This window comes from Neomonachus schauinslandi, chromosome 3 (assembly GCF_002201575.2).
Source record: "Neomonachus schauinslandi chromosome 3, ASM220157v2, whole genome shotgun sequence".
Lineage (NCBI taxonomy): Eukaryota > Metazoa > Chordata > Mammalia > Carnivora > Phocidae > Neomonachus > Neomonachus schauinslandi.
In genome coordinates this window covers 4,778,359-4,800,039 of record NC_058405.1, presented here as the reverse complement: position 1 = coordinate 4,800,039, position 21,681 = coordinate 4,778,359, and the positions used below count along the sequence as shown (strand labels likewise).

Here is a 21,681-nt window from a genome sequence, read left to right as displayed (position 1 = left end):
AGATATCAAAATACGGACATGAGTATACTTAATAATAGTGTACACTCATCACACACCAAAATATGTTGACTGTGAAAAGATTTGGTTAGCTTAATGGTAGTAATCATTTCAGTATGTGTATTTATATCAAATCATCACATTGTACACCTTAAATATACAGAATTTTTATTTTTAAAAACCTCCTCATAAAAGAAAAAAAAAAAAAACGTTGAACAGATGATGAAGAAATACAAAGCTGCGTTTGCCAAAACTCCAAACTGGCAGAATTTTTTTTAAAATACATAAAACTGATTCAATTTTTATTTATGTCAAGCAAAAGAGAAAATGACATACTATTGATCCACGGAGTATGTTCTATGAGGAGTTTTATATAATTTTCCTGCTCAAATTTTTTTGACAGCCTGAAGACATTGTAAATAAACTTTATAGAGATCCATCGCCATTATTTTTAAAGTGTTCAACAGAACGCAACACTGGGGCAAGCGAACAGGATATAGCTGAATGAAAATAAATACAAAGTGTTGCCTTTAGGTTCAAAAACTTCATGGATAAAGATAGATAAAGATGTGGAGTGGTGGCTCTGAGGGTGTGAGTGCGAGGTGAGCAAACAGATTGACAATGCCAAGAAGAGGGTCTGTGGCTGTTCAAGGGCAGGTCCAAAAAGGAGAAGACCATGCTGGAGAATGCAGTGTTCTTTTTTTTTTTTAAGATTTATTTATTTGCGAGAGAGGGAGAGAGGAAGAGAGAGAGAGCGTGCAGGAGTTGGGGCGGGGGCAGAGGGAGACACAGAACCCACAAACAGACTCCCCGCTGAGCGCGGAGCCCTACACGGGGCTCGATCCCAGGACCTGAGATTGCGTGACCGGAGCCGAAATCAAGAGTCAGCTGCTTAACTGACGGAGCCACCCAGGTGCCCCAGGTGTTCAGCTCCGACAGGACATTTTAACCAGAGATATTTACAAAATAGAGGTCACACAGAAGAGTGCTTTCAAAATGCCAGTCTGCCGAGGATAAAGAAATTTTCTTTAATCCGTGGAAAAATGTGAGAAACATAAGGACTAGAGTGTGCGTAGTTCTACAACATGCGATAAGATTAAGTTGTGGTCAAATATGGGCTGTTTCATTCTGAGATGATTTTCTTCCCACTTTTTAAGTGGAATTTATATTTTTATTTATGCAATGGAAGTGAAATTAGATCCACAATAGTGATTTTTTTAAATGCAGTCACTTGACAATCCTTTGATCTGATTTGAATTTACTGGTCCATTAGATTCAAAAGTCTGGGAACTAGTCCAAAAAAGGGATACCAGAGTATTCAGAATTATTATACTGATTTATACACAGAGTATACAACACACACACATTTCAAGTCTAAGGAGAAGAAACGAATGTGTTCCCAATTTCTTAATTTGGGACTCGGGGATGGACAGACGAGTAGGTCCCTGCATGGTTTTCCTCTGATTTCCAATCAACTCAAGAAAAAAAAAGTGCTTTCCGAAAGTTATCTTCCAAATTTCAGTGAAGAAACCTGTCATGAAATGAATTTAAGCAAAACAGGAATGGAAACCATAAAGGAGACCAAAAAGGATTTCTGTCCTTTGTATGAAAGTGGGGGAAGAGGTCTCTGAATGATGTTTTCGTTCTGAGACCACGTGATTTTGTAGTTAACTATTTTAAGAAATGTCTTTGCACACTTGTCTTCTAAATTCACTGCAGTACTTTCATCTGCCAGTGTGATTGAGAATAATGCCTTCATATACCTAAGCTCTTAGAAAGGCTAGAAGATGTGCATACTGTGGAGTAGTGGCAAGTAGAGCATTTGGTCTTCAATTTTTGGTTATTTTTTAAAACATCTTTCACTTTACTTTTCTGGGAATTTGTCATTTTCTCTCCATGGCTCATCATTTTTGGTTTTCTTGTCTTTGTTCCTACTGTTGCTTCCCAGTTAAAATGCTCTTGCTTTTTTCTACCTGTTAGAATATCACGTATCTTTCAAAGTTCAATTAAATACCAGTTTATCAAAGAATGTATTTTTGATTACCCTGTCCAAAAGTAATCAGGGACTCTTTTGTTGCATTTCATACCAAAGTGATTTCTGTTCAATTTATTTTGCATACTAGTTTGTAAATGTCCAGAAAGCAGGAATTGTCCTCTACTTATCTCTGTAAATGCCACAGCTCCTATAATGAACATAGGTTATTTCATTATAGACAAAACTCTTAGAGCTGCTCAAAATTAATTTCAAATATGCTTGAGTGCAGGTGTGTTTGCACACATATGTATAAACATGTAGGAGAAGAGTTACAGTCTACTGCAGACTTAGGACTAACCCCAAGTTGCAGTTGGTAGCATAAAAATCAGACCCCGTAAATTCACCTGGCCACAATTTTCATTTATATACAATTCTATGACAATACTATAGATTTCTACATAAAATACAGATGTTACAAGTGAGGAAAAATGGGTCACTACTGAGGAAAAAAAATCTACTTTCAATTTTTAGTCCTATTAAACCCAGAGTGTCTAATGAAATCCTGCTTTTCAGGTAACCAAAGATATCGTGTCTAGTGTTTCTTTATAATATTTCATCTGTGTGACCCCAAAGTAAAATCTCTATCTGCCAGGTAGAAGCTAGAAGACTTTTTTGTGTGTGTGTAAAATGTTAAATTATTTTTCTAGGGGTTCTACATTCCCAAAAACAGTTGCAATGTTTCAAAACCAAACACTAATTCACATCTAAGAAGAGTATATTTCATAAAGATGCAGAACAGTGCTCAAACTTTAATGTGCATAGAAAACATCAAGAAAAAGCTTCTTATGAATTACAACTTTGACGTAGTAGTTCAGGGCTGCACCTGAACTCTGCTTTCTTAAATTTTTATTTCCTGATGTAAAAATTTCCTAGACCAAAAAAAAAAAAAAAAAAATTTTTTTTCAACCAGTAAGCCAAGAATTCTCCCATGTTACCTGAAAACAAATAGAATTTCCCAAATCATATTTGTTACTTTAAGACCATTAGAAATACCTTCAAAAAAAGTGTATCATGGCAATACTGTTTTTAGTAGTTTCTGCTTCATGCCAAGTTTGAGAAGGAGAAAGAGTTAAAAAAAAAAAAAAAGATAAACAGTTGATGAGAAAACATCATTTGGTGAAAAAGAACTCTTACAAAATACAAAACTAGTGTTTAAGATAAACCACTGCCTCTTCACCCATCATGAAGGTCCTGTAATTCATATGCCGTTAGCACTGAAAACCCAAAGCAGATGATGCTCTTGACTTCCACCAGTGGCATTGTGATGATTAATGTAGCTTTCTCTTTGATAAATTTTGCTGTAGTCATTTCAGTACGCACAGATTCTGGAAGATTCAGATGTAATCTGTACTTCTCAGAGACCTTGATCAATAAATCATCTTCAGAAACACTAAGGTCACAGAAACATACTAAATTACTACCAGGTGATTTAACTTCTATTTCAATTTTCAGAGGTTTCTCATTCTGATCAGCCACAATTTTTAATTCATAGGCTGGTCTCTTCATCTCCACCTGGGTCTCGGTAGTGGAAATGTCTTCGGTCAGATACCTTGTTTTGCTTGAAACTTGGTCTCTTGGCAATAAAAGTTGAAGAAAGGGACCTGGATTGCTCACAGTACTGCTTCTGATCTGCTCAAGGGTCAGGTCTTCTCTCGTTTCCTCTCTTAAACCCATGGGGTCGGTTTGGATTCTGGTCAGATTTTGTTTCATCCTTTGAGTGTTTCCTTTTATTCTAAATTTAGTAATATTGTGAGAGTAATAATAATAGTAGTAATAGCAATAAGTTCATTGAGTTGTCCTCAATGCATTTCATGGCCATCCATATTAATTGAGCTTCTTGCGCATGGCGCTTTTCTCCGCCTGGAGAACACCAGCACTGTAGGCTACATCAACGACCATGTACACCTCTGATGTCTCAGACATATCTTCTGGTTGGCCAGGACTTAGAGGTACTGGATGAGTGGTTGACTGGGGAGCTGGGGGAATGGTTAACTGTCCTTTTCCACTGACAAAGCTTGATAAAAAAATTTTGTTTTCTTTCATTTTCAGGATCCTGGTGTGTAGACAGAGCTAATGGTTCTGGGGCACACTGAGCTGTCTTCCCTCTTCCAGTGGCTGTTGAAGGAACTCCTTAGAGCTCTCAGGGCTGCTTTCAGCTAGATCATCTTGGAGGTTCCAGAACTGAGTAACTTGAGTGAGCAGCCCCTTTCAGGAAGACTCCATGATTGAGGTAATAGAACTCTGAAGTCCCTTCTCTTGGTCTGTTGACCTGAATTCTGCAGGTTTACCAAGCTTCTCCGGTGATGGAACGTTGCTGGTCCAGAGACTGCACTTTGAGGAGCAAAGATGCAGAGTGTGGACTCGCACTTGAATCGATCATAACGAAATAATCAAATTTGTTTAATGTCACTGCATAGAAAGCATAAATACAAAAATGCATGTAAAACAGAAAGAAGTAGATAAATCATGATGGAGACAGCACATTTTAATGTAAAGTGGGAGCCCAGGAAGGCCAGACAGAGCTTTTGTATCTTCACAACTGTCATATTAAAACACGCATGCTTAACTATACCCCCCACCTCCAGGGATCCGTCATCATTTGAATTATTCCTGTCACCCATAAACCATGGATATCAATTTTCACAAGAACGTCATAGGTCAGAGACAATCCTACAGGGTGCAAGGGAAGAGGGTGAGTGAGCTGTGAAAGCAACAATTAACCTCAGAGAGACGATCTGCACTTCCTCTTTGCGCACAGTAAACAAGGACAGAAGCCTGGGCGCACAGCAAAATGAATCGTTTGGTCGCCATCAAAGGTGAACGGATCTGATTTTGTTGTAATGATATCCGATATGGTGGTCACACAAATCTTCACAATGAGTCTCATGAATTCTTTGTTGCCTTGTTAGCATAAGTTTCACGTAATAAGTTCATATGAAAGGCTACAAACTGACATGTGTGTCTTCACTTCCAGTTGTCCCTCAGGATAAATGTTCACTCAAAGTTACTTTGTAGAGGAAAACATTAGATGCAAACGTGACTCTGGACCGAAGACTTACCTTCACACAAAAGCCTTGCCATACACAGGCTTTGAGGAGACACCGGATGCAGTCTGTGCTTTGAACCAGGAGCAGGGTTGTGATGAGGCACCATTAGCCAGGGTGCAGGCCCTCCAGATACCTTGTTATCAGGAAGATAGGAAAGCAGCAAGTCCGCGTGAGAATGTACGAGCGCATCTGTATCAGCGATAGGGAAGGAAGACATTCTGTGGAGGTTGTCGCCGTGAGAGAAAGGGTCAGAGGCTGGTGGACAGAAGGGACATCACTGTCATATGGAGCCCTCATTTGGGAGAAATAGCAATTCGGAGGAGACGAGGAGCAACAGTAATGGACAGCTTCACATTCTGGATTTCATTCCCTCCACAGATACTACTGAAAATCTATTTGAACAGTAAGGAGAGTAGGAGATCTGTAAAGATGCAGGCTGAACTCTGAAAAACTCTGAATTTTGTCAGAGAGGAACAATGTCAGTTGCCTGGTGGGGAACTGTGGAGGTCCCCGAGCAGAGGCACGAAGGATGCTTGTGAGTTTTGTAACAGACTCCATCGTATGCCGAAGAGTCAGTGGGTTCAGAAGAAATAGCAAGCTGCAAGGTCAGGACACTTACCTGCAATGGTCTTTTAAGGATGCTCCTTTATCTTGGTAGAAGTGGGTAGAGGAAACGGGGCAACGCATGCTTCTGCGGTCTTGCACGTGAACCTGGTTCTCGTGAGTCCAGACCCATATTCCAACTAGTCCCGGGGACTGCCTGACACGCTAGGCGCTAATCCCAGCCCTTCCACATTCACAGAAGCCATCAGCCAACAATCTACCTGTGCTTTCTCCGTCCTGCCTGCTCAGCACCTCCATCCACCCTCTCCGTTTGGTGCCTCAATGAGCTACCTTCAGTGGCTTTAACTTTTGCCCCTCTCTTTGAGACTTCATTGCTTGCGATTGCTGATCTCTTCCCAGAGGATCTGTCACTCTTCCCAGAGTGCCTTTTGCTCGGCCCTATTGCCTCTTTCCCCCAGCTGTGTCCTGCAGGGAATGTGGAAGCTATCCAGGTACCACCATGTGCTGTAGTTCATGTAAAGCCAGAGCAGGTTAGAGTAATAACTTCTTTGTCATTCTCAACATTCTGGAGTGTAAACTATCTATCTTGTAATAATCTATAATTCTATTAAAATACCAAACTATTTCCCATTTCAATCAGCAACTATTCATGACTAAGACATTATGTAATCACATTTATCAATAGAACACTAATATAATTTTGTTAATTTTAAAAGGAAAATAATTTTCGTATCTTTTAAACACGGCAGGTGAAGAAAATAATTTAAGCAAAACACTAATTTTGTAGTAACTCTGTTTATAATTTGTCTATGAAATTGCATCCTGTCACCATCTTCCAGGTAATGAACAGGAAGGGTCACTATGAGGTTATATCTTCAGCAGACACAACTAGTTCTTATATTTCTTGCTTTTCTAAGACACAGATTATCGCAAAAGAGAGATCGATACAGACTGTGCAACCCTGGCCAATTCTTCCATATATGATTGGTTTTGGTTGTTCTTACTAATTGTTATAATGGCCCCCTGCCACAAAAAAAAAAAAAAAAAAAAAAGTTGAATTTCTAACCCCTAGTCCTTCAGACTGTGACCTGATTTGGAAGTAGGACCATTACAAACATAATGTCAAGATGAGGACATACTGGAGTAGGATGGGTCCCTAATTCAATATGACTGTAGATGACCATTGTAAAGACACAGACACACAGGAGACGACATATGAAGACAGGGAGGACTGAAGTGATGTGTCTTATCTGCAGGGCAAGGTAAGCATGGGGGTGACCAGAGGCTAGCACAGAGATTGAGGAGATTCTCCCTCGAAAGCCTGTGAAAATACCAACCCCCACAAACAACTTGATTTTAGACTTCTAGCTTTCAGAATTGTAAGACAATAAATGTCTGTTCTTTTAAGACATCTAGTTTATGGCACTTTATTACGGCAGTATAAGGAAACTAATACGTGATTCAACATAACTGTTAAAAAAGGAGGTTCAATAGAGCAAAAAGGGAAGTTCCATCGTAGAAGCAAACCAAGCCAAGTATGCTAGCCTCTCATCCTTTATCTCAAACACACCCACATGCATGCACGCACGCACACATGTGTGTGTGTGTGTGTGTGTGTAGTCATTGCATCAGGGTAAATTTCTCATTCTTTTCAAATAGATAACATTTGATTTTCACAGTGTGGAACGTTGTGTATATAGCAAATGGAACTATGGACACCCTGAGAAGGAGAACTCATTCTCTGGATCAAGGAAGAAGAATATTTTAAGTCAGTGTGATGCTTGTGGGGCAAGAGAAAAGGTGAACAAGAAAAGGGAGAATCTGCTGAGCAGAAGAAAGGGGTCCCATACCACCTCCCAGACCCTGGACAGACCCAGTTTATGTCTGTTCTCCTAACTTAACCATTACCTTTCCTCTTCCACTCTCAAAAACATCCCAGTTTGAGGATGAATTACCTTTTGACATTAACAACAATTTCTAGTTCTTCTTTGTACCCAAACTACTCTTATCTTCAGTAAGTCATGGAGGATTCTTTGTAACGTGGGAATTGGGATATTATGTCTTTTCTCCCAAGGCCAACCGTGAGATAAAGATGACATGAGAAACGTGAACATGCTTTCAAAATTAGAACTATTATTCAAAAGCCAGACGTTTTTATCACAATCCCAGCAAAGCATGAGCACACATTACAGGAGGCTGTTTTCTGAAATTTGTGCTCTTCTTCCCCAGCTTGTACGAGTTACTACCCTTCTTCTTGGTTGCCACTGCAATATGCTCCCGACCTAACTCCTCAGCACTAGTAGTCGCCTCTGACTTTCTCTAATTAAGGAGAAAGAGAGAAGAAGGCAGCTCACGTTTATTGAAAGCCTACAGGCTTATAAGCACCAAACAAGGCACCTGACATATATTACAGCAATAAATGCTGTTATTTATTAAACTTTCATTACAAATCAGGCACTGTGCTAAGCTGCTCACATAGATTAGAACACTTAATGCTCATCACCCAATTTTGAAATAGTTACAATAACCCTTATTATAAATAAAGAAATGGAGGTCCACCCCAGAAAGCAGTGATATTTCTGAACATGAGTTCAGATTCAAAGTGTCTGATTCCAGGAACAATTCCATTCTTTGGAGCTATGTAACCTTGAACAAATCACTCTGCATTCCTGTCCTCTCTGCTTATCTGACAACAGGCTTAATCATAGTACCTTATGAATAGGGTTTTTAGGAAGAGTAAATGAGTTACTGCATGTAAAGGTTTAAAAAGTGCCTCATACATAGGAAGTGTTGTGTAAGTGACAGCCAGGGCTGCTTGCTGTCATTATTGTTGTAATTAATATCATCATCATCATCATCTTTATGTATCCAAGGGCACACAGCCAGTAGGTGACAAAAGAAGATTCAAATACTCAAAGGTATTTTGAGCACTGACCGGCTTATCCAGTCAACAATTATTTATTTAGTGTGTGCTACGGTGCCAAGAATAAAATGATGGGCTGGACTAGATGTTCTGCTTTATGTAGCTATTGGTTTGACTTTTGAAGCGCTCACATTCTATCAAAAAAAAAAAAAAGTTTTAAGCTAATTGTTGTGATAGTTGGAAATGAAGGGTGCATATAGGAGCACATAGTAGGTGTATATCTCCCATTCTGAAAGAGTCTTGTAAGTCTGTATCTGAAAGCTGAGTCAGAAATTAACCATACAATGGGTGGGGAAAGAATGTGGATGAAGGTCTTAAAATTGGAGCCTGAATGGGGAATGGGAAATCTTGTGTGCCCGAACAGCAGGTTTTGAGATGAGTTAGAGAAAATCCAAAAAGCAGAGACAGGAGTCAGAGGAAGAAAGTCTCAGAGTGGTGGCTGTCAGGGGCTGGGGAAGAGGAAATGGGAAGTTGTCTACCTGCTTTGGGGTTGCAGTTTTGAAAGGGACTTTTGAAGAAGTTTTAGAGATCAGTTACAGAACAGTGTGAATATACTAGTCAATACAGAATTGTACACTTTAAAATGGCTAGGAAGATAAATTTTAGGTTATGTGGGTTTTTTTTTTTACCACAACTAAAAATAAAATAATAAAAAAGGAAGTCATACAGTTTCTTAGGGAATTGGATTTTATCTGTGTGGCTCTGAGAACTGACTGATTATGAGGTTTTGAGAGAGAGAACTGAGGCAAGTGAAATATCATAGAATTTCCAACCTCCAGATATCAGCCTCAGAGGATGCTGCAAAGAATAACAAGAAGCACATCTGTTTTGATAATTTTTTAATTAATAGGTGTCAAATCTTACCCTAAACAAAGAAAAATGAATTGATCATTTTCTGGCATCCAACAAAATCATTTGAAAGCATTTTATATATTTCGTAAATCTCCTAAACATAATACAAGAGAATGATAAAAGTGAGAAAATCAATTATCTACACAAATAAGAAATATCCAGTTAAAGTGCTCTTAAACCTCTTCCTCCTCCTCCCCCAAGAATTAGTCACCAGTCAGACCTCGAGGGGTAAAAATAGCGACTCCAGTAAATTAAGTATCACTAGATGCCATCCTCCATATAATGTGCACTTATAGCCTTAAAATAGTTATTTAGTTGTCCTATTATTATTTTCTTCAGACTAAATCACTGGTTCTCAAATTATGTACTTTCAGAACATCTGGGATCCTATACTAAAGTTTTCCATACTGAAATTAAAAAAAAAAAAAATGGCAGGCCTTCCTGGTTCACTGGGGAGAAAAATAGTAGATGAGATTGTTTCCATTTTGAGTTTCCTTCAAAACTATTTCTTAAGGCTCTGGGACCTATTTCTGCATGTCTGAAACACACAACATTAAAAAGAAAAGCAGCAAATAGGTATTACTAGAAAAGATACAGAATGATTTCTGTCATTGACTTGTGCACTTGTAGTTAATGCAGAAATATAATACACATATTCTACCAGCACAATCCCTACTATTTTGTATCACTGCATTAAAACACTGATAGTACACTGAATTATATAAATACCAGACTAGCAGGTGTCTGGCCACCTGGACAAGTTTCCCACCAAAGGCCAACAGGTCTACCTTACTTGATCACAAGCTGCCCCCCTCCTCCGGCACCCCATCCTAAGTGTGTTACCTACCACTTTCTTCCTCCTACTTCGCACTGCACGTTTACATTGATGTGATAGTCTCGGCAAGCCCATCTTCTTGGTTTGGTCTTTGAACCCTTCTGTTCTATGACCTCTGGGAACACTTGCCAGACAGCATACAATGAGGTACCATAACATCAAGGAAATGCCCCCACTGTGGTGACCTCTTTGTTTCCTGTTCCCCCTTCTTTCAGCCACGGTGGAAATACTATGAGCATATTAGGAGAGGTAACAGCTAGATATTTCAACACCATTAGGTCAAACTTTATTGCATGTGTACACGCACACACATACACCCACTCACAGTATCTGTAAACATCTCCATCTGTGTATTTGTGTCTCGATCTGTATCTACATATCTACGTCTATATTATATCTATGCATGTAGAGAGTCAGAAAGAGAGATGGAGACTTTGACATCAATATGTGATAAAGTACTCTAATGAAGGGACTGTTTCATCTAAGTTACAGTAATATAAGAAAAATCAAGAAAGGGAAAACCAAGTACATCTGACTTTTTAAAATCAGCACCCAGAAATTACTGTGATTGGGCGCCTGGGTGGCTCAGTTGGTTAAGCGACTGCCTTCGGCTCAGGTCATGATCCTGGAGTCCCGGGATCGAGTCCCGCATCGGGCTCCCTGCTCGGCAGGGAGTCTGCTTCTCCCTCTGACCCTCCTCCCTCTCATGCTCTCTGTCTCTCATTCTCTCTCTCGCAAATAAATAAAAAATTAAAAAAAAAAACAAAACAGAAATTACTGTGATTATGTCAAAATGGCCATTCCATGTTGTCAAACATGTAAAGCCTTACAGCTCATACTGAGAAGTCTCTTCCATCCCAGATGACCAAGATCAGTAAAATCAGTGGAAATAGTGCAAAACACCCAGGGACATATTTCAGCGGAGTTTACAATTTTTCCAGCAAAACATTCTCTGTGCTAAGGTCAACTATATGATATCAAGTCAAGCTCTTTGAAGAGCTATGTTTGATTAGTAATTTCCCAGCCATTGGACTGGAAGAACCAGTACAGATTATAAAGTGATTTATCTCACAACTTGGGAGTAACTTATACACGGTAGACATCCAACCCCTGCTTTTCAAGTCAGTGCAAATCACTGTCCTTAGTAAGTGCTCTCTAAAGCAAGGAATGTTCCTCACCCACTGAAAGAGATGTATCTGTCACTTCACTGAATGAGACGTAACCACCACATGGAAATAAAAGACGCAGCTAGGACTAGAATACCACAGACACCCCACCACCACACTTGCAAGCCGCTCAGCAGAAGGATAGTGAAATCACAACTTCCTGCATTTTCCAGCTTTGTTGTGTTAATCGCAATTTATGGATTTTCACTGCATCACAAATGTTCCACAAGCCATAAATACCCATTTTCAAAATGCTGGGTATCATTAGAATGTGTGCTGAATAAATACAGTCCAACAGGGTTTCTAAATTTCTCCCTAAAATATTTATTTATCTAACAGCAAAATTCCAAGGTGAGTATCTGCTTGATATACATGGAACAGGGTAGCTTGGTTATGTAAGGAATGGCATAGTGAAGTGCCATCTTATCTTGATTAGTTCCTAGAGCTGAGCACAGAAGCTTACAGGCCTACTTACATAATATTTACCTATTTAGTTCCAATTATATGTGTATGTTTCTGCCTATATATACACATACAAATGGTTACACTATTTAAGGACAGATTTTAAAATGAGAATAGGCTTAAAAATGAGGACAGATTCAAAAATGAAATTGAATGGTCTCTCACGAGACCATTTGGTAAATAGAATTCCTGACTATTTATATTCATAGTAAATGAAAATAGATGCTTTGCTTGCATCATTTATAAAACCTGGTCTCCCTGAATAGTCCTGAAATATCATCTTAGTTTATTTAAGCCTACTAAATTAATAACTATTTGAACTAATGAATATTACCTAGATTTTGGGGGGGTTGAAGGGAATGAAATATTTAGAGCATACCTATTATTAAGCCTTTATAAATATTTGAGGAACATATTATGTCTATGACAAATCACATCCTTTAGAGTCTAATCAACTAGCTGTTTTAAATTCCCCTTTATCTAGGTCACATTAGCCTCTTTTTAAAAATAGCTATATATTAGCTGCGCCTTTTTCTTTGTTCATTGTAAAAATAAAAAAACATAAAGAAGAGAACAATCATCCATAATAGCTCCATCAGTGGCCACCAGTAGTTACGTATGATGATTATCTTTCATCTTCAGTAACAAAGTGCAGTAGATGTAATTGCACGTAAAGGTGTAGCTAGGATGAGCTTTTTTGCAGTCCCACCCTTTCTACCAGGACGGGACTGTGGCTAATGACCACCTGAGAACCTTGGTCAGGGTCACTGAGGGCAGTGTTGGTAAGATGAGTCTGTCTCAGCCCTAGCAATCAAGTAAATAAAATGGACACCTCTCATAGTCGACACCAACTAATGCAAACAATGGCTTAGCAGATGGGTCAGAAATGCTGCTTTGAAAAAGACTAAGTTGTAGATAACAATGTGCTATCTTTTCTAAATCAAGTGAAAATCAGACATAAAGAAAATGTAGGATTAGGTCACTAAAAATTAATTTTCTTTCCAGTGAAATGGTGCTGCAAGACAGGTCGAAATGCAGATCTATTAGCATTAACAGTGACAGGAGAACTACATCCTGAAATCTGCAATCAATTCATTGTCTGAAATATTGGTGGGTTAATGGTATGTATAAGACTTAAGCAGACGGATTACGGGTCAAACAGAATATTTTAGAATTGTGATCAGCCTATGAGAAGATTTATATCTGTACACATAAGACATAAGAAAAATCTCCTATTACGAACATACCGATACTTGGTGTTAGAGCAACAAAGAGCGCCGATTCAACTTAAAACACAAGACAAACTCCATTAAAATAAACTGATGGAATCCAACTTCTAAACTGCTGATTGTCATATATTGATTTCATAGATTCAGTTCAAAACAGTCACAGAAAGGCACAAGATGTGGATTTCTGCCCCATTCTTTGTTTTAATGGGCATCTGATCCAAAGAAAGAATCAACGAAGAGCTACAGAAATAAAAGCAAATTAGTTTTTGCTGTCATATCACAGGAAGAGCTCAAAAGCAACTCAGAGTTATCTTTTACAACTTCACTTTATATTATGGCTAAAGGAAGCAGGCAACTAACAACAGAAAGAATTAGAAATTGGGGTGGTGGGGGAAAAAGTGTAATAGAGTCAGAGGGAAAATGCAACAGGAGAGGGGCAACCATAAAGAGAGACTCAGGTACAGAAAATGATGCAGAAATACCCCCGCTGCACTTCTCTCACATAGAAATAAAATAAATGTCACATGCGCACAAAAACAGGGAAAAAATTCACAACATGGAAATGCACACCACATAACCCTCTGAGGTAGTTTTTCGTAAGTTAAATTTACACCGTGCTTTGTGCATAAATGGTTTGGGGCTTCCTGTTACTTGCCTCCAAGGTGAGATGAACGAATTCAAGGGCCGCGATTCCCTGTCCCTGCTCTATGTCCAAGTATGGTTAGGCAGCAGAGGCAGATTCTAGCCCTGTGTTAGTGTTCTATGGCAATAACTGGTTATTAAATGCTATTCTAGCATCCAAAAATGCTCTACAATGGTTTATAAGATTTAGTTTCGTGGTCCACATCAGAATATTCTATGGTCACATATCTATGTATCAGTTAGGGGACAAGGGCATTCCTTCTGAGAAGAAACTCAGAATCACATTTATACCTTAAAGTTAGGGAGAATGTAGGAACGATCCCACGCTTTCATGTAATAGTGTAAGAGTTACATGGATGCCACTATATGCATGTGTGTGTATACAGCTGACCCTTGAACACCATGGGGTCCACTTACATGCGGATTTTTTGACAGTACAGCACTGTAAATGTATTTTCCCCTCCTTATGATTTTCTCAATAACACTCTTCTCCCTATCTTAGTTTATTAAGAATACGCTATAGGGCGCCTGGGTGGCTCAGTTGGTTAAGCGACTGCCTTCGGCTCAGGTCATGATCCTGGAGTCCCTGGATCGAGTCCCGCATCAGGCTCCCTGCTCGGCAGGGAGTCTTCTTCTCCCTCTGACCCTCCCCCCTCTCATGTGTTCTCTCTCTCATTCTCTCTGTCTTAAATAAATAAATAAAATCTTTAAAAAAAAAAAAAGAATACGCTATATAATGCATATAACATACAAAATACGTGCTAATCAACCGTTCGTGTTATCGGTAAGGGGTTCCCGGGCAACAGTAGGCTGTTAGTAGTTAAGTTTATAGGAGGCAAATTTATATGCAGATTTTCAACTACATCGGGGATTGGAACCCCTAGCCCCCCAGTTGTTTGAGGGCCAGCTGTATATACATCCTCATAACGCCATTTATAACAGACATTTTCTCTGTTTGTTTGTTATCTCACCCTGCTGTAGAACATACCTTAAGACACTGCTAAATCTTTACAGAGTGTCTTTCTCTTTCCATGTTTCTATGTAAGAAGAGATCCATTTAAAGAATGGGGAGACCTTTATAAAGAAAGAGACATGGAGAAAGCAAGGACTCCCAGGAATCGTTACTAGGAGGTCATTCCAGCAAATACTCCTAGGGACCTACAGAGAGCAGGAGCAACAGGGAGGAAGACTGACCTGAATGCAAATCTCAGCTCATCACTTGAGTCCCGGGTCCTTGAACAAGTCATTGCACTGTTTAAACCTCAGTTTCCGTAACTGGAAATGGAAGTCCATGAAACTGCCTTCTAGGATTCATTCCAGAATAAAACTAAACATTACATCGACAGTGCTTTGAACAGTATCTGGCCTACCGTGAGCATTCAATACATGGATCATGGTTTATTTCTAAAATTATGGTCCTGAGCTAAATACTGCACACTTGTGGCAAGTTATTTGACTACTCTGATTCTTGGCTTTTCTTCTGCAAAGTGAAAATAAACATACCTATCTATAACTGGAACTCCTTTGCAGGAGTGGGGATATCCTGTGAAAATACCCTAACATAAAGGAAAACAATAATACTATACAGTAGTTTCAAAAACACTTAGGATACGAACAGAATCATTGAGACGTATTTCTTTCCACTAAGAGAGATCTCCAGAAAACATTTATTAAGAACAGGGTTGGACAATTTGAACTATCCTCTGATATCTTTAACACCTAATAAACACGTAGAAGAAAATGAAATCTAATCTTGTTTGGAAGTAGGAGGATCAATTCTTAAAATTCACACTACCCATAAAATTGAGAAACAAGTGTAACTGATTGGGAGACATAGAAATTCTTCAGAATTCAGAAATAGAGTGCTTATTTGAAGAACTGCTCCATTAACCTTAATTAAACCGGTCAGTCCCCCTTAGATCAATGCCTGCACGTGGATACAACTATGTCCTGTTCCTGAGCCTAAAATGTAGTGGGCTGTGGCCACTACTTCAAAAATTTCATCAAAAAAAAATTTTCATCGGCGTAGATCCTCCAAATATCTAAACTTCAAAATCTACTTTAGTTCGTCCTATAATTTTGATAGTCTCCAACAGAAGCTAGGTTTATCCAAGACATTCTCTTGATTATTTCTGTTGTTGGGAGCTACCTGAAATTCAGGGGTCATCATGTGAGGTCTCACGACCCAATTCAGTCTTGCATTTTAAGTATCGATAAGGGCCGAGGTCAACCATATATGGTACAGATGTTGTACACCTAACGTTTTGAAGGTCAAAGAGCTATTTAACATTATTCATGCACAGTAAATTATCCAGAGGTACACAGAATCGTAATTCTAGTTCACCAACCAAGGAGAGCTCTACATCTTCAGGAAAGTTATTTTTCATAATTATTTATAACTGGGCTTTAACTTTTGAAATAGACTTACCATGGTCTCACAGGTAAATAATACAGAATCTCTTATCCAATGATCCTCCTAATTGCTTTCAAGCTATTATCCAATTATTTTTCTCAAAAAGTGCAGGGTTTAACAGTAGCCTGTCTGAGAGTTGCCTAGCATAATTAGGAAGATGTGTTAATGGCTGGGGTGAAGTCTCTCAATAGGACTGTTGTAAAAGGTCTTCAGACTGCTTTGTTCTGACTTTGAGGAGTCAATTCAATCTCCAATGACCTAAACTGTCATTTTTCTCTTCTTCCCTTTTCAAAGAATTTCCTTTTCATTGTGTCTTCTTTGCTTCTGGCAATTCTTTTGTTGCATTCTTGGTTTTGGCCTAAATTTTCCTTGACCTTTCAAGGTCCTTGCAGTCATTTCTCTTCTTTCTTCTGAGGAAGAAGGGAATCTGCATTTAACACCTTACATAAAATCACTTGACCTGCACTTTTTCTTTTCTTTTTTTCCAAAGGGGCCTAAAATAATTTCATGTGAAAATGTACTTATAGGGACGCCTGGGTGGCTCAGTCGTTAAGCATCTGCCTTCCGCTCAGGTCATGGTCCCAGGGTCCTGGGATCGAGCCCCACATCCGGCTCCCTGGTCCTCAGGAAGCCTGCTTCTCCCTCTCCCACTCCCCCTGCTTGTGTTCCCTCTCTCGCTGTCTCTCTCTGTCAAATAAATTTAAAAAAAAAAAATCTTCAAAAAAAAAAGAAAGAAAATGTACTTATAGGGGCACCTGGGTGGTGCAGTCCATTGAATATCCAACCTTTGGTTCCATCTCAAGTCATGATCTCAGGGTCATGAGATGGAGCCCTGCCTTGGGCTCTGAGCTCAGTGGGGAATCTGCTTGAGATCCTCTCTCCCTCTGCACCCCACCCCCCACTCATTCTCTCTCTCTCAAATAAATAAATAAACCTTTAAAAAAGAGAAAATGTACTTATAATACATGCAATATTTTATCTCACAGTTTAGATTTCTATTGTTAGTGATTAAAGCTCAAAAAATCTAACGAAATTACAAAACTAATACAACTTTTAACTTTACTTTTTGGATGTTTCCAAATCCCAAATTTCTAGACTGGTGTGAGTTTGTATTTTAATATGAAGTTTTTATTAGTATATGATAAGCATTTGAATTTTTCTTTTTAAAATGTTTTGCAATTGAACATATAAATAGATTTTAGGTCTATAAATTATGATCGCAATTAATATATAACACTTAATGGCTATCAAATAGATTGGAAGCCATCATATCTACCTATTACATATATATATGTAAGAAATATATATGTACATACATATTCAACCTGAAATATAAGTTCAGTGAGGTATTTGGGGAGGTATATGAAATGTTATGTGGAAAAAAAATCTCTTATTAACAAAGTAGGACACATATCAGCAAAGGATAAGTTAACCCATCTGAAATCTGCAACATCATTCACAGTGGCCTTTCCTAAAATATATTGAACAAAAAAAGAAATTGCAGTGAAATGATGGTAGGAAATAGAGTAATTAGATCTCTTCTTGGGTCATGGTGTTGCATACTAGCCCATTAAAATAAAAGCTCTGAAAAGCTCACGTCCTATGTGAGGGAAACACCTGTTAGCAACCCTTGAAAGCAGTGTTCTATGGAACACACTTTTAAAAATGCAGCATTTGAAAATTATATGCAAACTCTCTACCATTTATGATTATTTCCAGTTAAAAATTAATGTTTAGATTTTATGGAACAGAAAATTTCAGGATAGGGGCACCTGGGTGGCTCAGTTGGTTAAGCGACTGCCTTCGGCTCAGGTCATGATCCTGGAGTCCCAGGATCGAGTCCCGCATCGGGCTCCCTGCTTGGCGGGGAGTCTGCTTCTCCCTCTGACCCTCCTCCCTCTCATGCTCTCTGTCTCTCATTGTCTCTCTCGCAAATAAATAAATAAAATCTTAAAAAAAAAAAAAAAAAAAAAGAAAATTTCAGGATAGATCTTTATTACCTGTTACATTAAAAAGAGGCTTCTTACATCTTATATTTGCTTTATTTAATGAACATTAAATGAGTATCTAGAATGTACTTTACTAAGCACAAGTAATTTAGGATGAATAATTCACCATACTTACTTTTAAAGAGCTCAGTTTAATCAAAGAATAAAGTGAAAGTACTAGTTCTTAATTAAGGTAAACAGTATATTGACTATGTATCTACAGAAGCTATTGACTTGTGATATGTATTTTATTCAGATCTTTGACATAGTCCAGTTTGGTCATATTCCACCTTGATGGATTATTTTCAATTTTCTTAACAGAAATATGAGGTGAAAACAAAGACAGCGCTAGAATATGTGAAGCTATCTTACAACATATAATAAATCACAGTTCAGGATTATAGATAATACTCATGGAAGAAGCTAGGTAAAAAATGTTGAGGGGTGCCTGGGTGGATCAGTCAGTTGAGTGTCCGACTCTTGGTTTCGCCTCAGGTCATGATCTCAGGATCATGAGATCAAGTCCTGAGTCAGGCTCTGCGCTCAGCTGGGAGTCTGCTTCAGATTCTCTCTCTCTCTCTCTGCCCTTCCCCACACCCTCTCTAAAAAATAAATAGTAATAATAATAATAATGTTGAATAGAGACTGCTATTTTTTAAAGCTATTATATGTTTATACTTTGAAGTTATTAATAGAATAATCTTGTGATTACTTTGCCATGGGGTCAACAAAATAAAAGTCTTATAAAATAATCTCAGGGGATTGATATTTTCTTCTTGTTCTAAACATATATCTCCATTTCTGCACAAATTTTCTAAAACGAAACAAAACAAAAAATTATCCTACAAAAAATTTTCTCCTTTATTTAATAAAAACATGTTTGCATGTTTGTGTTTTAAGTTGGTTTCTTTATAATTTAAAAATGACAATAAATATCACTATTTTGTATGAGTTTAAGATCAACAAGGTTGTAAAGGTCATTTTATGCTTTCAATCCTGCTAAAGACAGTTTTTTCCCCCTTAAATGATCAATTTCAAGTATTTTTAAGAGTTCATTATTAAATTAATTGCTTAATTAAGTCAGCCTGTTATGCTTCTATTCATCAACCATTAATTGGGTGTCTACTATGCTACAGATACTGAGCTAGAATATTTACCCCCTAATGAATGAGAGAAGAGCAGCCACTTAATTCTATCACTTCTCTTGACATTTCCAATGTACTGAAGAAGGCTCGCTGCAGAAGCAGGAATTCTGAGTCAATCTGAATGTGTGTATTTTTCTTCATGTGCCTACGTGTGTTGCAGAGCCCCAATTTTGTACGTCATGACATACATTCTTCTAATGGTTTGCAAATCCTCGTGGTGGCTCCTTATTAGGGAGCTCTCAACAGATTCAATGGACTTTTAAATCAGGTAGGAAAATCAGAACCATTAGAAATCACCACTGGTGGGGCGCCTGGGTGGCTCAGTCCTTAAGCCTCTGCCTGCGGGTCAGATCATGACCTCAGGGTCCTGGGATCGAGCCCCACATCGGGCTCTCTGCTCAGCAGGAAGCCTGCTTCTCCCTCTCCCAGTCCCCCTCCTTCTCCCTCTCCCAGTCCCCCTGCTTGTGTTCCCTCTCTCACTGTCTCTCTGTCAAAAAATAAATAAAATCTTTTAAAAAAAAAAGAAAGAAAGAAAGAAAGAAATCACCACTGGATTCCAAGGCAGTTTGAACACTTGATTTTTTTCTGGCATTTCTTTCCAATTTAGGACAAAACCCTTAAAAAAATAGTCACAGATTTTACAGAAATTCTATGTTCAGTTCATTATACATGACTAGATGAACTATGTAGACAAATTACAACCTCTCTAACTTTTTCAGCAGTAAAATGGAGTTAAAAATACCTCTTACTGTGTTACACAATACAGTATATCCCTTCGGTTGTGACATTCCCTATTGTTTACTAATTCATCCAACAGATATTTATTGAATTCCTATAGTGTGTAAGGCTTGGCTGCTGGGCAGCGGGGATGGGCATGGTGGGGAAACAGTCCTGTTTCTGCACCCATGCAGTCGAGGGAAACAGTTCGCTATTAAATTAGCCATGCTCTTCCGAAGCCAAAAATTTCCTTCAAGGACCAGGCAGAAATGCCAATTTTTATGAACCTTCCTCCTTCTTTCTGGAGTGGGGCGGGATCTTTCCTCCCTGATATCTCCATATTCTGCATACGCCTTGTACACTATGTCTCAGACACTACATCAAACTAGGGTTATCAATGTGAATTCCTATGCCTCCCATTGGGTTATCATGTCATTTGGGCGAAAAAACCAAGTTTTACTCTAAGCTAGACAACATGTTAGATGCTCTAACATGTTATCTCGCTCACTCTTTGTAACAGTGTGAGAAAGCACACCCACCATTTCAAAGACAAGGGAAGGGAGGTTTGGGGAGGCTGAGTCTATTTCAGGTGAGTTACAGAAAGTGACTGAGCAGGTTGGCTGTGATGCACCTGGCCTGGAACAGCTCAATGGTGATATCTTAGTAACACTGACACAGTAAAACTGTCCTAAAGTGACAGTTGACCTTGTTTTTCTCACATGCACAACTCTCTGGGCTCGGCAAACAGAGGGAAGAAGGAAGTGCCATGGCCCAACAGCTGTAGCTTCCGAAAGCAGTCATGAGAGAACCAAACAAATGTACAAATTGACTTAAATCTGGCGCAAAGTCTTTTTTGTTTAAATCCTTAGTATCAGTAGAAACCCGGGGCTTGAGCAAATCAGTAGGGTGTGGGGCAACAGAGGGCAGTGATGAGTTATCTGGGCTCTGGAGCCAGACGGGGTGTGGGTTCTGGTTCTGTCGCCATCCCCCCCCAGCTGAGTGAGCCCCTGTTCCACCGTTCCTCTTCTGGAAGAGGAGACTAGTGATCAAATCTATGTCAGAGGTTGGTAGTGAGCATTAAGGAGAAAGTGCCCATAAACGGTTTCTGGCACATGGTAATAAGCTCTTAGCAATGATAGTAACATAGTCATTAACAGGTAAAGAACAGGTCACAGGTTCTCAGGAGCATTCTATCCTGATAAGCACCATCACCAAGCTGTAGTCAAGTTGACGCACGAGCTCATAGAGTGCCTCGCATCTTCATTTATTAATCCATGTATTACATGAATTTCAGGAGCATATTTTGAGGACCCACTGGGTACCAGGAACCGTGACAGATCTTAGGGATACAAAGCTGAGTAGGCAACAGTTTCTTTCGGACATAACAGATTTTAGAAGAAGCAAAAATGTGAACGCATATTTGGAAAATGCTTGAAATGTGCTTTGATGTAAGTGCTGAAATATAAAAAAAAAATTTCCAGGGGCGCCTGGGTGGCTCAGTCGTTAAGCGTCTGCCTTCGGCTCAGGTCATGATCCCAGGGTCCTGGGATCGAGCCCCGCATCGGGCTCCCTGCTCAGCGGGAAGCCTGCTTCTCCCTCTCCCACTCCCCCTGCTTGTGTTCCCTCTCTCGCTGTATCTCTCACTGTCAAATAAATAAAATCTTTA

The 21,681-nt window shown here is 39.0% G+C and overlaps 1 protein-coding gene and 1 pseudogene across 1 annotated transcript in view; both read right to left on the bottom strand.

The window, feature by feature from the left end:
- NALF1 (NALCN channel auxiliary factor 1) overlaps window positions 1–21,681 on the bottom strand; it is a 607,715-nt gene that overhangs the window by 513,529 nt on the left and 72,505 nt on the right. The window lies entirely within an intron of this gene.
- On the bottom strand, window positions 3,206–4,255 carry LOC110585792 (annotated as a pseudogene).